General features: G+C 35.0%; 1 long non-coding RNA gene across 10 annotated transcripts; it reads right to left on the reverse strand.

Annotated features, from left to right (window-relative positions):
• Positions 1-9,705: 9,705 nt before the first annotated feature.
• LOC110868848 lies at positions 9,706-15,141 on the reverse strand. Of its 10 annotated transcripts, none has more exons than XR_004862881.1 (7): positions 14,898-15,140; positions 12,376-14,501; positions 12,215-12,277; positions 11,267-12,142; positions 10,546-10,716; positions 10,342-10,469; positions 9,706-10,124 (listed from the first exon to the last, which is right to left on the reverse strand). It is a non-coding gene; the product is annotated as an uncharacterized LOC110868848 (long non-coding RNA). The 10 variants fall into 10 exon arrangements; XR_004862880.1 differs by having other exon boundaries at positions 11,267-11,942; positions 12,027-12,142; positions 12,215-14,501; positions 14,898-15,139; XR_004862876.1 differs by having other exon boundaries at positions 11,267-12,727; positions 12,835-14,501.
• Between the last annotated feature and the right edge of the window lie 913 nt (positions 15,142-16,054).

Here is a 16,054-nt window from a genome sequence, read left to right on the forward strand (position 1 = left end):
GCATCATCATATGTGCTTGAAAGAATTTTCAACATAAAACCGGGTGATGATGATTCTGAGAAAAACAAAAAGGGTATTGGTTCTGAGTTTCATCAAGTTCCTCCACCGGAAAAGTTTGCATTTTATGATGATGAAAAGGTTGAAAAAGCTTTCAACATGGTAGATCAATTGCCAGATAACATTGACGTAACCTATTCCAAATCTGATGATTCAAGTGATTCAGATGTGGTAGGTAAGGTCGTTGAAAGTGTGTTGAAAGAAGAGTCGGTTGAAACAGGTAAATCTGAATCACAGGATGAAAATGAAGGTAGTTTTCATGAAGAATATCTGAAAAACTCAAAATCTGAGAAAAATTTGAATGAAGATTCAAAAGGATTGGTTTATACCATGATTGGATCGGACAAATTATTCTTAGATATTGTATTCCCGATTCAGAATGTGATTTCAGAAAAGATTGACAAAGTTTTCAAAATGGTTGAGATTGAGAAATTTGAGATTCCAAAGTTTGCTGGAAATGGTCACAAAACTTTTTATAACAAACCTGGTTACAAAAAGAAAAACATGAAGGCTGGGTTGGGTTATAAGAAGAAACAAAGTTGGAAAAGAAATGAAACGCCAAATTATCAGGCAAAAATGAATTTTGTTCACGGAACAAGTTCCGAAGAAGAGAAAGAACTTCAATTTAGACGACAATCTAATGAAGAGTTCTATGCTCAAAAGAAAACGCAACAACCATAGGTCAAGGATGTGTCCAAAAGAACATGCTTCAAATGTGATCAAACTGGACATCTTGCTCGCAAGTGTCCAAATCTGAAACCTGTTGATGTTGAGACGAAAAAGAAGTCTGAAGATGTTGAGAAACAGAAATCTGAGGATGTGAAACAAAGGTCAACCAGATTTGACTCAAACCAAACTTGGAGGTACAATACAAACAAGTTTGCTTCGAATCAAACTTGGAAATCAAACCCTAATAGGTTCGATTCAAGACAAACCTGGAATTCTCACATACCCAGATTAAGAACAACACAAAGTTGGAAAACAACTGTTGATGCAACGAAACCAAATCAGTTTTGGAAAACAAAAGTTGTTGAAAATCAAAATGTTCAAAAGGATTCACATTTTTACAAAAGAGGTACTCTAAAATGTCAGACATGGACAGTTAAGAAAAAAAGACTTTGGTAAATGAAGAAAAAGATGATGTTAAAATTAAAAAAGTCTTTGTACAAAATGATAAAGATTTTCCAAAGTTAAATGAAGCATATTGTGTTGAAATGCCTAAGGTCAAACAGACTTGGGCTAAATTGTTCAAATAATTCAATTCTTGAATGTGCAGGTGCTTCCGAAGAAATCTGAATGTCAACAAGAAAAATGTAGGAGCAGCCTGGCACGAAAGGAAGGGGCTGCTGGTCCCTGCTACTGTTGAACAAGGAGTTTGTTTGATTTCAAAAACTCTAAAAATTGAAAAATTTAAAAACCAAAATATGTTTTTATTTTGTCAAAAAATTGAAAAAAAAATAAAATATGTTTGTTTTTAAATTTGTCAAAAATTAAAAAAAAATTGTTAAGTGAATACGCCGAAACCCTCACGACTGAACAAACATGATTAATTTCACAAGATTGAAAAACGGTTTTCAAACTGTAAAATATCAATGTGTTGTAAATCATGGGGGTACAAGATTTGACAACCTGATAAATAGAAGTGTTATATTTTCTGCAAATCAGAGCATGAAAAACAGAAAATGGATGGCGAGACAAAGCTATCAGTATCGGTTTATCAAATTTTCTTTTAATGGTTTTGGATTTTAGGAGGAGTAAAAATTTTGAAAATACAAAAATATTAGAAAATTTGAAAAAGCCAAAAACATGATAAAATTCAAAATGAGTTTTTGTGTAAAAAGAGGAAATGATAGTACATCAGTAGACAATCACAGTACGCTAAAGAAATGGAATGTTTTAATGTGAAAAACGGTCTCACTGATGATATGCCAGTAGGTTTTTACACGCTTAGTAGATTGTTTTCGAGATATAAACCTAAATATCAATACTTTACTTATCTCGTGGGGAACATCTCTCGGATATATGGGTAACCCCCGAAATCTTGTTTGAGAGATTGTCTGATTCTGAGATACTAGGTCTTTATACTGTTTGATATCTGGGGTATTATACTTAGTTTTCTGATTTTGCGGAAGCAATGGCCTAGACCTCGTATAATACTTTATGCGGTTTTAAAGCTTACCCTCTGCACAAAAATTGAGAAAATATCGAAAGATATGAATCAATTGCAGTTGAAGAAAAGATTCCCTAAAGGGAACACACCTAAAGTCGAGCCTTCATCTCTTTGACTGAACGGAAGTTCATACTTGAGCTCTCAAGGTCTCGCACTAACCCAGATACAGATATCAAATTGGTATACTCACCTGTAAGGCTGAATCTAGGGAATTTTTATACGGGAGTATATTCTGAGGTGGGACACGCGAATAAGTTTAAGTTCTTAAAACACTAATCTCGTATCTCGAATCAATTGAACTTTGTGTGAAAATTTAAGTGGATCATTATACTGACAATCTAAGTGAATCGTTTAAAACTTAAAGTGTTTAAAGCTCAACGATGCTAGTGATTTGTCATAAACTGATATGATCCTCTGACACGAACTCAAACAAAAATATTGTCTGTAAATATGTTTGTAAATATTTCTTTACTGCTATATGTTTCAGAAAAATACAAAAAGATTTTGATTTCTGCTTAAGTTTCGACAACCGATGTCTGAGTGCTAAGTTTCAAAATCCAAGCATGTTGATTGTGTTTCTGAAAATAAAAAAACAAGTTCATTAATTTGAAACTTGAAGTTTTAAAATCAAGTAAAAAAACAGTTTGTGGAAATCTCCAAGGTCATTAAGTTGGACTTGGATGATTAACTGAGAGGGTTTTGGATTCTTAAACTGTGAAAATCTATTGAAAAGAGCCAGTTTTCGATTTTGGATACTTAAAACTGCCAAATCTATGAAGATTGTTGATAGGGGGAGTGAATCAAGTATTTCTGGATATATTCATATTATTATATTTAGAGCCAGGATCTTGATTTAGAAAGTTTAATAGAACCAGGATTATGATTCCTGGAAAACCGAAATTGCTTTCATTGTCAAAATATTTTAGATTATGCTGAGAGAGCCAGGGTTTTCAATCCTGGATGACCAAAATGTTTTACTTATAAATGTTTGAGGATTGCAGATGTTGTACCAGACTACGATCCCGACAGCCGAGTCTAAGGGGGAGTCTGAAGACGAGCTCAACGCAAGGGGAAGCGTGCATTCAAGGAGCTAGGTAACAATCCTGAAAGAGCTTGTATACGGAAAGTAAGGTGTCGATCCCAAAAGCACGGAAACTTGATGAAAGGGGGAGCCTGAAGAAAAAAGTCTACAGAAAGGGGGAGCTGAAGCTGAAGACAGATCCACTGGGATTTTGTTCAAGCAAGAGGGAGTCTACATTGATGAAAACGTGTTAAAGCTTCAAGAAGACTCAAAGAGAGAGAGAGAGAGAGAGAGAGAGAGAGAGAGTAAGACAAGATGCTACGGATTGACTGCGGCAATATCCAAGGGGGAGTCTGTTTGTGCAGTAATGTGTATCGCCTCCGTCAATACGAGTCGTAGCAGAAACAGTTTAATTCAAGCTTTATATTATCATAAGTAGAGAAAAAGGCAAGGTGGCTATATTGTAATTAATGAGAAATCTCATTAAAGCTCCTGGGCCTATGAATAGGAGGTTTATGTGTTAGATTTGAGACTTTTGGAGACTTTTAGCATTTGGAGCTTTGGAGAGCTAGAACTAGAGAGAGAAAGTCTAGAGAGAGAAAGTGACATCGTGATTCAGGTGCTTTGTACGATTTCATACGTTTCAATAAGAATCACCGATTATATTACGTCTCGCGTGTTCGGTCACGTTCGTGTACGGATTCCGCACGTCACACGTTCGGTTCGCAATCGTTTCGGAATCAAAACCGGTCCTAACAAGATTCAAAATTACCGTACAAAATCATTTGGAAACTAATTATGATACTTTACAAAATTATCCTACAGGATCAAAATTACCTCACAAGATTATTTGTAGAGTAATTATGATACTGTTCAAAATTACCATACAAGATCAAAATTACCCTACAAGATTATTTACAGAGTAATTTTGATAATTACTCTACGAGTAAATAATTACGAAAATGTCGCCACATTTTTCAAGAAACCTTCAGTTCATACGTTTTATACGTTAAATGTATTTGTATTTGATCTTTTGTCATGTTATATAATACATTTTTATAAATGCTTGGGATTTGCAAAATACTCGTAAATCTTTATTATTATTATTATTATTATTATTATTAATATAATGCAGGTGTTGAGTTCTATTCAGAATTCTAAAAAAGGTAACTACTTCAAAATTTCTTAACAACCAATCATTTCATTTATTCATTTTGAAGGTCGCTGCATGTATGTAAACTTGTAATCTTCTTAACCTAATAAAAGTCATACCTAGGGGACACATGTCCCCCATCTAGAGCCTCTAAACCTCATTTTCCCGCCATTTTGCAATCCCTTGATTTCCCTTGAGTGAAACCCGATGCGGGATCCATTTTGTCCATTCGGGTCCTCTTTTTTCGTTCCATTTAAAAACCTAAAAGCCGATTAGGGTTTTTTTTTTGTTCTTTCTCTTCCTCTTCGCAATCGATCCTAAATCTCTTCAGAAACAATTGGAAGCAACCAAGCAACTAAGGTTATTTTTTCTCGATCTTTGATGTTCTAAACATTGTTTCATGATTCGTGGTTTATCTTTCTCCTTCAACGATCTTCATATCAAGCCTCCAAATCAAGGTTAGATTACTAGCACTTCGATTAAACATCTAGAGTTTCAGCCTTTTCATTCTTGGTTTTGATTGTTTACCAATTTAATTTTCATTCGTTATATGCTAGGGTTTGTTGATTTTCGATCTTTTTACTTCTTTAAGACACAAATGTCGTCCACACCAAGTTATTATTCCGATATTCATCTATTGTTCCAGATATTTGTTGATGTTTATGTTTTGATTTCTTGAAGTTATGTCACGTGTTATTTATGCTCTTGCAGGTGTGTGTTTCTTTTTTCTTTTTCTATTTAATTCGCATACATGCTTTCTTGATGCAGTTCTCAACTTTAGGCCTTATTGAAACACATGGATTTGTTAGAGACAGAGTATAGACCATAGAACCTGGCCCCTACATTTCTACTTAATGCCAATGCCAATTTTTATTGATTTGTTACTTAAACCCTCTGGAGAGGATTTAAAGATTTAGCCCCATAGGTATATCTTATCCAAGTATGCTCAAATTCTTTCTAGAAATGATCTACAAGTTTTTATTTTTATTTTTTATGTACGCTTGGGATTTAAGGGGAACTCAACTATTTGGCTATTTACCAAAGTCTCTATTGGAGCGATCAAGAATTGGATGACTCAAATCTAAGAACCAAGAATCAAGAAGTTTTTTGTACTTAAAATGACAAGAACCTTACTTTCAATAAGCTAACGTCATTTGGCAATGATCTAGATGGCTTAATTAGCCTTAAAATTATGTAAGTTTTGTCTGAATAAGCTAACGTCATTTGGCGATGATCTGGAGAATGGTTAAGACATCTTAGAAGAACATGTCATTTATGTCGATGCAGTGGTGTGGTAACAGGTATTTGAATTCAATTTACTAGATTATTTGTACGTTTAAGTAAAGATGGTGGTTTCTAAAGCATTATGGAACATATTGGTTAAATACATGGAACTCAAAAATTACAATGCTTTCATGTTTGTACCGGTTGATGCACGGAAAAGCATAGGGAGATATAGACGTTACTCAAATGTTGATTCATTTTTTGAAGGCGAGCTTCTTAAAACTTTTAATACTGCTTGGTTTCTTCCTATCATATCCCATCTCAACTTCACTTTTCTCAATTAGTTTGTTGCACGTATGCAAGGTTATGGGATTGAGTGGTGTAGATCTTTTATCCCCGTCTGATTTTTGTGGAGAAGAGGGATACTCGGAAAGTATGTTTCTGTATAAGATCATTATCAACGAAGGCTAAATCTAAACAACTAAATGTGAGTAATATTACTTTATTAAATATTCTTTCAAAGATGGCTTAAATTTCCATAAATATTTATTACCATGTGAAAAACATATTCTTTTATCTATTGGAAAAATGTTGCATTAATCTTATTTTGATGGATCTGTATCAACATTCTTCACCTCTTCTATATTTATTGTATTATCTGTTCTAAAGGTTGATGTCGTAACTATTTATGAGAAGTTCGGGACTCGATGTGATGATACAGATGTGTTTTTTAAGTTTCTTGGTTTGTAGGAACTCACTGTGATTAAATTAACTTTTCTAAACTGTAATATGTATGCTTTTGTCTATGATCGCATTCATGAAAGTTGTATTGTTATGATATGCTTTTGTGATTGTGTGAAAAAAAGAAATTATGATATGCTACAAGTGATTGTATTGTTTTGAAACTTTGAAATCCTATATATATAATATACAAGTGCAATGTGTGTTTTACTATATCCCTAAGATTGATTCCAATGTCCAGTATGCGAGACGTTTCTCTTCAAAGCTCTAGGACGAAACCATAATCGACGGATATTTGGGGTTTTCTTGCGATGTCAGTATAAACGTAATTTTTTTTTCTAAAAAGAGTAAATTATAAGTTTTGTCCTTTACGTTTACACTAAATTGTAGGCGCTGTCCTTTTTTTCCAAAAGTTTACAGGTGGTGTCCTTAACCTTTCCAAAATCTTGCACGATATGTCCTTTAGGCCAAACCCAGTTAGATTTTTTGGTTAAATCTGGTCATGTGCAATGCACATGAGGGTATTCTTGTCATTTCACCTTCCCAGGGGTTATTTTGTAAAGAACTTCTATTCAGGGGCCATTTTGTTCAAACTTAAAAGTAAAACACTATATATACAAACTCTCTCTCTTCTCTCTCTCTGATAAACTCTCTCTCTCTAACATCTGATAAACTCTCTCTCTCTCCTCTCTCTCTCTCTCTCTCAACTCTCTCTCTCTCTAACAACAGATTGAAGTGGTGTGTGGCGGTGGTGAGTTAGGGGCGGCGGTGGTGGTAACAGATTCAAGCTGGTGTGTGGCGGTGGTTAGGGGCGGCGGCGGGTTAGGTACGGCGGTGGTGGTGGTGCTTCGGTGGTGGTGGAGGTGGTGTTAGTGTGTCGGTGGTGGTAACGGATTGAAGGTGGTGTGTGGCGGTGGTGAGTTAGGGGCGGCGGCGGTGGTGGTGGTGGGTTAAGTGCGGTGGCGGAGGTGGTGTTAGTGTGTCGGTGGTGGCTGAAGGTGCGGCGGTGGGTGTGGGATAAGTGCGTCGGTGGTCTATGTCTCCGGCCATGATAGCCGTCCAATTCACCATCAAAGCTACCCAATCGACCGGCAAGGGTTTGATTTCGTTATCAGAATCTACGTTTTTTTTTTTGCTTTCTCATATTTGTTTCTCTCCGATTTCTCTGTCTAGAAAGTGTTGGGGTTTTAGATGATAATGATGGTGGTGGGGGTTTGGTGATGACGATCACAGGGAAACATGGTGGGGATTTTTTTGGTTGCCGGATTTGGTGGTCAGCGGTGGTCTTTTGGTGGCGGTGGTGGTGGGTGGTGGGGGTTGAATGAATCTACTGAAATGGTGTTTGTATATATTGTATATAAAACTATAAATATATATTAAGTTTTTTATTTTGTTTTGTTTTATTTAATAAATATTTTTAAATAAATTTATAAAAAGACTAAAATACCCTTATGTAATCTGATTTAACCAAAAAATCTAACTGGGTTTGGTCTAAAGGACGTAACTTGCAAGATTTTGGAAAGGTTAAGGACACCGCCTGTAAACTTTTGGAAAAAAGGGCAGCGCCTGCAATTTGGTGTAAACATAAAGGACAAAACTTGTAATTTACTCTTCTAAAAATAAGAAACATATCATTTCTCAACACCACGAAATTCGCAGGTATTATCACTAGTTATATATGGAATCACTAAATTACATATAACGAATGATAAATATACCCGTAAATAGTTTTAGATATATAAAATAAATAAATAAATAAAATAACAAATTGTTAAAAGTTGTCAAAATTCTTAAATTTCCGAGTAACACAAATTTGAATTAGGAGCACGTCCAACACCTCTGGGTTCACATGTTCATGGCCCATTGTAAAGTTATAAGCCAATTAAATACCGTTTTAATGTTCAAATGTTCAAGAATAGCCTACTAGCATTTATATAATTCGCCCATGGCTTTATAGCCTAGTGGCATCTTGGTGGTGGGATAAGGCTTTGGGACCAATAGGTCCTGGGTTCAATTCCCACAAAGGGGGTTTTTCCATGTTTATTGGGTTTCCTCATGAATTGGTGTGGCATTATGCCTAGTGGAAATGGATATGATCGGGTGGTTCCTCTGGTAGCACGATGATACTCCAGTGGTCCGTCAGTGATCCAAATTTGCCGTTCAAAAAAAAAAAAAACATTTATATAATTCAGATTATCTGAATTTAGATATTTGAAAACGGATTCGAATTCTAATCACACCAGCTATAATTTAAAATTTTAAGTTGATTTGAATTGAGACAAATACGAAAAAGCCGAATTAGAGGGAAAAAATAATAATACTTTTTATATTATTGTAAAGTTAGAAGCCCAAATTTTATATTATTGTAAAGTTAGAAGCCCAAATTTTAAGTTGATTTGAATTGAGACAAATACTAAAATTATCACCCGTCGCAATGCAGCGGGGATTCGTTAGTTATATATCATATTAGATGAAAGTCAAATGTTTTTTACGTGACCGCGAATCTGTGTGTAAAACATAGAAAAGAATAACTAAGTTGATCTTTGACCCGTGCGTTGCGACAACATTATCAAACGGGGGAAAATAGACGCGCTTAGGGGTGCAAACGAGCCGAGCGGCTCGCGAGCTACTCGAAATCGGCTTGAGAAAAAGTTCAAAACGAGACGAGCCTTATCGAGCCTGAGCCGAGCTTGAGCCTAAAATGAAGCTCGTTTGTTTATCGAGCCCGAGCTCGAGCCTCGCATGTGAAGCTCGTTAGGCTCGTCGAGCCTTATCGAGCCTTAGTATAAACGAGCCGAGCTTATTCAAACCTGTTTACAAGCCAACCTCGAACCCAAAAATAAGCTTATTTAGTAAACGAGCCCGAGCTTCACTTATCGAGCTCGCGAGCCTAAAAAGCCTATTATTTATATTCTTTTTATTTAATATTAATTAATAGATAATAAATGAGCCGAGCCCGAGCCGAGCTCGAGCTTGAGAAAATGCAAACGAGCCGTGCTCGAGCTTGAGAAAATACAAACGAGCCGAGCTCAAGCCCGAGCTCTCATAAGTTAATTGAGCTTGAGCTCGAACTCGAACTCTCATAAGTTAATTGGCTCGTTTGCACCACGCGCTGCGACATGCCTGTGAAACGGGAAAAAATAGATGAAAAACGTTGAACCCCTCACGCATGTTGCGGCATGTTAACTCGGAAAATTTAGAACGAACCGTTAAACGAAAAGTTTTATACGGAAAAATTGCAAATGAAAAGGACAAAAGTTGAAAGTTAAAAGTGTTGGAGTTAAACTGCAAATGATGAAAATTTTGAGTTAAAAATAAATCAAGGTTTAATATCCGGAAACTCACATAACTGAAATATGAATTCGAATTGACTGAAAACCCAATTCGAAAATTCGAAAACTAAATTTGTTTTTTTTTTAAGTCAAGTCTATGATTTTTTCTAAAGAGATGGAAAAGAAAAGTACTATACAAACCTCCAAATTCATTAGTTTGACTTTTAAATGTACTAACTTTTCTTCCCCTCGTGTATTTACTATTCATCTTAACTAGGATTTTCTTCGCACGCGTTGCGGCGCGTAAAACCGAATGATGTCTAGCGCTCTTAACAATAGATGTGTCTTGTGGCCCGTGTTTAGCCCTTGTAGCGAGTGCATTTTGTCTCTTGGTTCGTTCTGCCTTGCGTGTTTTAGAAAAGTTTTTGGTGCTTGTTAATTGTCTGCCAAATTTAGGTCTTGTTAAGGTAAGGGTATGTCGTGTACCTAAAGAACCATGCATCAAAGTTAAGAAACAAATTAATAAAACATAATAACAATGATTAAACAGATGATGATTTGGTTCAGATCATCACAATTCATTGTAGTCCATCGCAGATCGATGATCATGTGACTAAAATATCATGCAAATTTAGAATTTATTATAATTACATGTGCATATATAGTTAAGATAAATAGATGCACATTTTTAATAGAAACACACCTTAGAATATGAACTTTGAAATAAACAACCATTAAAACAACTGATGACCCATTGTCGAATGTCAAACCAAGTGCTTCAAGTGTGCTCATTGTTGATAACGCTCCGGGTTTGAACTTTTATCCATCCACCTACCCCAAAAAAGATTATTAGTTTATTTAAATAATAGAAAAGCTAAATCGAGGGTATATATATTGCTGGATATACCTTGCTTATTTTGGGAACATTTGATCTAAGCGTTGATAGCTGATCATTTAACCATTTTCAGCTACTAAGAAATTAATAGGAAGTCACCATCCGTAAGTTGACTCTATAATCCATGTATACAACTGTAGCTACTGATTTAACAGAAACCATATCCGGACCGAATGATTGACTCTAGCAATAAAAAACACACAAAAAAATTATTTTTTTTAATACTTTTTATGGTAAAATCGCTACTTTCAGTAGCCAAAAAAAATTAAATTGGTCAACATCAGGCGACTCGACACCAAATCCACCCCAACCGACATTTGATTCACATCGCCAGCAGTTGGAAACCCGGCAAAAAAGGTGCCCTTTCCAACCGACCCGTCAGCAATCATGGCATTAGAAGCAGAGACCAACAACTCATCATGCTGAAATCCCAAAAATGATAATTCATAATCCATATATATGATATAAAATTGACTGTGAAAGCCATTACAACCTACAAGACCTACTAAATCTTCAACATGACAAAGAAAATACTAAACAACTGAATCTCTAAATCAATACAAATAACCTACACAATTATATCACCCATTCTCAAATGACAAGTGAATTCAGAGAGAAGATTAGATTCACAAAGACAAGTGATCGAACTTATTTGCCACATGGCATAATAATACACATATAGGTAACTTCACAACTACATCTTTTTTGATCAAGTTTAGTTTGTGTCTCTCACCTGGGAAGAAACTCGTCTGTTATAGAGACGTTGGTCCAAACTGCATCGATCAGGTGCTTTTGCACGGCACACGTTCATTCGTAGATAAAAGAATTCAAGAACATGTCAAAGTCAAAATTCAAAACCACAAGTCAAAGTCAAACGAATACCTGAAGGCTTGTTTTTGGTTCTCTATTCATCACGTCAGACAGAACTAATGAAAGCACCAAATTTTATTTTAAGATTCAACTCATATATACGACACCAAATCAACATATATAAACATTTAGGTACTGTAACTGTTGGTTTAACCGGGGCCACATACAATAAGGCCGGACATAGTTCCCTCATAAGTTATCAATTTGAGATTTACTGGAATACAGTCGTTAAGTTGAAACTTTTAGTTGAATTTCCACACTTGAACCTCCATACATCCATCTTCCCTTTGTTTTGGAACGCTGATGTTTTCAAGTATATTCCATGGGCTTGGTGTCCTGAGATAGACAATTTGAGCTTCATTCTTGTTTTGTCGAACTAGATCTCTTACTATCAACGCGCAGTGCAACCCGACACAGTTTTCTGAAAACTTATAAACAAGGTAACACGAGTAAACTGTATCATGTGACAACATTGACTTTGAATTTTGCACTTGATACAAAATTTGTGTTGTCGTGGTAGCTCAATCGCCTCTTGAAATCTGCATCAATTGAACATAATTTCTTACGCAACCTAATATACATATATGAATTGTTTGTTTGGATTAGAAGATCATAAAGCAAACCTCGACTTTACTGAGGGGTGCACGTGAAAATGCTTTAAATTGGCAGATTCATACAAAACTTCCACTGCTGAAAGCATAAGATGTTTCTTTGTGTCGACTTCTTTTAAGGATAAACACTGTTCATCAAAGGGTTGAATATAATTTTATTTATTACCAAACAATATTAATAATCTCTTGAGTATTTTTACCTAATCCGTGTTTAAGTCCGAATTCAAAGTTTCTTTGACTTGCTCAACTTCTTCGTTTTTCACCTGTTTAAAATTTACAAGACCATAGTATAAAATTGTTGTTGTAATAGATACATCCATCATCGTTTAAAAAGATGAAGAATTGTGGAATGGAAACTTACGTCTCAGAACTCAATTCCCTCAACATAGATGGATTCAGTTCCACAATGGTATCTTGAAAAGCTTTCAAGTAGAACCTCAAAATCAGTATCTTTCTTGTCACACAAAAATCGGCACAATTCAATCTTCATCCACTTGTCGTTTCTCCACGTTGCAAAATATGCATGTAAGGTCTCGCCTCCCATTTTGTACTTTAGGTTCACATATATTTGTTTATTTGAAGCTTTTCTTGTATCACGAAATTTAAAGATAATATAAGCTCCGTATTTGACTCCTGAAGATAAAAACTGTGTTGTTATCTTGATTGGGATCTTTAGCTTCGAGGTATCAAACACCTCTACTACTTTCGTAAACCTGCACGGATTAAAAGATATTCAATTAAGTTTATATTCGTCAATAAATGTTTATCCAGACTCTTAAAGTGGTTATTTACTGATATCTAATAGACCCCGTATACGAACCTTGATTCCTGAAGAGAACGACATTTGTATAAAGTATGATTTTTGTACAGAAACATTCTTGCAGATATCATTTCATTTCTTTCTCCATTACTGCCAAGTGAAAACAACTAATTTCTAATATTTCATTTCACTTAACTATTTTGTGTGAATATTTCTTTAAATACAAAACATTGATTTATATCATTTTCTCAACTCTTTTAAGAAAAATATATGTTTAACTACTAAAAGAGATATAATGTTCCAAAATCATACAATCATTTAATTTAATTCTGATAGAATTTGTGCTTGATTCATTTTGTCTTGTATGTAGTTGTTTTCACTTGGCAGTAATGGAGAAAGAAATGAAATGATATCTGCAAGAATGTTTCTGTACAAAAATCATACTTCATACAAATGGCGTTCTCTTCAGGAATCAAGGTTCGTATACGGGGTCTATTAGATATCAGTAAATAACCGCTTTAAGAGTCTGGATAAACATTTATTGACGAATATAAACTTAATTGAATATCTTTTAATCCATGCAGGTTTCCAAAAGTAGTAGAGGTGTTTTATACCTCGAAGCTGAAGATCCCAGTCAAGATAACAACACAGTTTTTATCTCCAGGAGTCAAATACGGGGCTTATATTATCTTTAAATTTCGTGATACAAGAAAAGCTTCAAATAAACAAATATATGTGAACCTAAAGTACAAAATGGGAGGCGAGACCTTACATGTATATTTTGCAACGTGGAGAAACGACAAGTGGATGAAGATTGAATTGTGTCGATTTTTGTGTGACAAGAAAGATACTGATTTTGAGGTTCTACTTGAAAGCTTTTCAAGATACCATTGTGGAACTGAATCCATCTATGTTGAGGGAATTGAGTTCCGAGACATAAGTTTCCATTCTACAATTCTTCATCTTTTAAAACGATGATGGATGTATCTATTACAACAACAATTTTATACTATGGTCTTGTAAATTTTAAACAGGTGAAAAACGAAGAAGTTGAGCAAGTCAAAGAAACTTTGAATTCGGACTCAAACACGGATCAAGTAAAAATACTCAGGAGATTATTAATATTGTTTGGTAATAAATAAAATTATATTCAACCCTTTGATAAACAGTGTTTATCCTTAAAAGAAGCCGACACAAAGAAACATCTTATGCTTTCAGCAGTGGAAGTTTTGTATGAATCTGCCAATCTAAAGCATTTCACGTGCACCCCTCAGTCAAGTCGAGGTTTGTTTTATGATCTTCTAATCCAAACAAACAATTCATATATGTATATTAGGTTGCGTAAAAAATTATGTTCAATTGATGCAGATTTCAAGAGGCGATTGAGCTACCATGACAACACAAATTTCGTATCAAGTGCAAAATTCAAAGTCAGATGTTGTCACATGATACAGTTTACTCGTGTTACCTTGTTTATAAGCTTTCAGAAAACTGTGTCGGGTTGCACTGCCCGTTGATAGTAAGAGATCTAGTTCGACAAAACAAGAATGAAGCTCAAATTGTCTATGTCATGACCCCAAGCCCATGGAATATACATGAAAACATCAGCGTTCCAAAACAAAAGGAAGATGGATGTATGGAGGTTCAAGTGTGGAAATTCAACTCAAAGCTTCAACTTATAAACGACTGTATTCCAGTAAATCTCAAACTGAAAACACGACACGAACCTGAAACAAAACATGAGTTTAGGTTTAGTCTAAACAGTTGAAATTCATAAAAGCCTAATCACAACCATCATTTAGCAAAACACAAATTATGTTTCACTAAAAACCTTTTTTTAATCTGCAAACTATATTAATGACAATATAACACATAAATTTTCAAAAAGCCCTATTTTTTTTTTTTTTTACAGAAACTACATCAATTTACAGAAACTAACTTCAATTAATCAAACACTGACGTATACAGGAAATAACGTGATATCAGATACGTAAAAACCCTAACAGATCAAACTAACAAACCAACGATGAGAAGAATCATAAAGAAAACAGACGAATGAATACAGTTCGATAGATTGAATAAACAACATCGATTCGTAAACAGAAAAGGATTATGTCACTTACCATCGGTGATCCTGGAAAAGCTGCGGGGGTAGACAAGGCAGTGAAGAATGAACGAGGGAGTTCGTATACAAAAACCCTAGGGTGTCAATTCCATTATTTGTTAATATATTTTATGGTTTTTAACTGTGTTTTATAAATTTGTACAGTGAGTTGTGCTGGGCTTTAAACAAAAAGTTGTGTTGGGCTTAAACAAGAGTTGTTGCTGGGCCTCGCTACTGGGCCTCTGAATTGGATGTTGCTGGAACGCTGGACTATTTCAAAGAAAGGCGGACTTGTGGCTTATAAAAGGTGTGGCTACTCTTATTCTAGAGGATTCGATATCGATATTAACACTTTGCTCAGTATTGTTTCTCTCTCATCTCAAGCGTTTAGGGTTTTATCTGTAAACACATATTCATCTTGAATGTGTGTGTTTGTTTAGAGTGATATCCGTTATTCGTTGTTTGATTAAGATTCTTGATGTGGTTTTTTATTGGGCTTTTGGTATTGTTGAGATGGCCCGTAATATTAGTGTGGTAGTATTTTACAAAAATCCTTAAAGATTCTTGATGGGCTTTTTGTATTGTTGAGGTGGCCCGTAATATTAGTGTGGTAGTATTTTACAAAAACCCTAGGGTCCTTAAAAGATTCGTTACAGGGTTTCTGTCGATATCCATTTTGGTTCACTATACTAACAGAAAGAAATATGCTCAAAAGAGTATCGACTCATTTCCGGGTAAAGTTACATCGAAACGTAAGTCAATTTGAATTTATACCGACATGTACATGAGGATAAACACGTAAAACTCAGTTATAAAGTCTTTAGAAAGTTAAAAGATTGTAAATGTTAAGGGATAAAAGTATAAAAAGAAAACAAAAACACAAAAAAGACAAACAAAAAAAAGTCAAAGGAGATCACTACTCACCCAAGTTGCTAAATGTAATATAACTAGATACTAACCCATGCCGCGCGTTGCGGCGGAAAGTCACGTTTGTGACTTCGTTACACGCGTTACGATGATAATATTAATGGGCGATGCCCACGTGTGACGCGACATTTTTTTACTTTGTTACATGTTATGTTAGTAACATTAAGGTGGTTAGGCAATAATAAAAAGAGGTAGGTGAACATGACTTCTCTTTCTTAATCTCTTTCCTTTTTGTAACTATATGGGTGA

Source organism: Helianthus annuus, chromosome 7 (genome assembly GCF_002127325.2).
Source record: "Helianthus annuus cultivar XRQ/B chromosome 7, HanXRQr2.0-SUNRISE, whole genome shotgun sequence".
NCBI lineage: Eukaryota > Viridiplantae > Streptophyta > Magnoliopsida > Asterales > Asteraceae > Helianthus > Helianthus annuus.